This window comes from Triticum aestivum, chromosome 5D (assembly GCF_018294505.1).
Source record: "Triticum aestivum cultivar Chinese Spring chromosome 5D, IWGSC CS RefSeq v2.1, whole genome shotgun sequence".
Classification (NCBI taxonomy): Eukaryota; Viridiplantae; Streptophyta; class Magnoliopsida; order Poales; family Poaceae; genus Triticum; species Triticum aestivum.
In genome coordinates this window covers 278,280,215-278,281,324 of record NC_057808.1, presented here as the reverse complement: position 1 = coordinate 278,281,324, position 1,110 = coordinate 278,280,215, and positions in this window count along the sequence as shown.

The window sequence follows — 1,110 nt, the reverse complement described above, 5'->3', positions numbered from 1 at the left end:
CCGCCTCGCCCCCGGACCTCCTCCCCGCCGCCTTCCTCCGCCGGCCGGCGCACCTCCGCCGCCGCACCTCTCCACCCGCGCCGCCCCCGCGCCGCCTCGCCCCGTCTACGCCGTCCCCGACCTCCGCCGTCGCCGGAGTCGCCTCGTCCCAGATCCGGCCGGGCTGGACCAGATCCACCAGCCCGCCGATCCAAACGGCCGCCTCGTCCCGCACCACTCTGTTTAACAACTTGAACATAAGGTTTATTCAGATCTGGACCAATTTCGAAATTTGCATACGAGGACTTACCGGATTTGTTATATGTTAGTTCCGGCCTCATTTAAATTTGCTTTGATGTGTTGTTCTTGTATGCATCATCTCTTGCCATGAGTACCTTCATGTAGCCTTGTCATGCATCATACTTGGTTGAGCATCATGTCTTGTTTATGTGTTGAGTGTTTACCGTGTTGTTTGCTTCTTTTCGGTTGTGCTCCTTCTCGTTAGTTCCTGTTTCGTTGCGATCGTGAGGATTCGTTCGTCTTCGTGGCTTCATCTTCTTCATGGACTCGATCTTCTTCCTAGCGGGATTTCAGGCAAGATGACCGTCACCTTGGATCTCACTACTATCATTGCTATGCTAGTTGCTTCGTTCTATCGCTATGCTGCGTTACCTACCACTTGCTTTTCAAGCCTCCCAAATTGCCTTGTCAGCCTCTAACCTTTTCACCCTTCCCAGCAAACCGTTGCCTGGCTATGTTACCGCTTTTGCTCAGCCCCTCTTATAGCATTGCTAGTTGCAGGTGAAGATGAAGATTGCTCCATGTTGGATTATGTTTATGCTGGGATATCACAATATCTCTTATTTAATTAATGCATCTATATACTTGGTAAAGGGTGGAAGGCTCGGCCTTATGCCTGGCGTTTTGTTCCACTCTTGCCGCCCTACTTTCTGTCATACCGGTGTTATGTTCCTTGATTTTGCGTCCCTTACGCGGTTGGGTGATTTATGGGACCCCCTTGACAGTTCGCTTTGAATAAAACTCTTCCAGCAAGGCCCAACCTTGGTTTCACATTTGCCTCACCTAGCCTTTTTCCCTTGGGAGTCACGCATCCCGAGGGTCATCTTTATT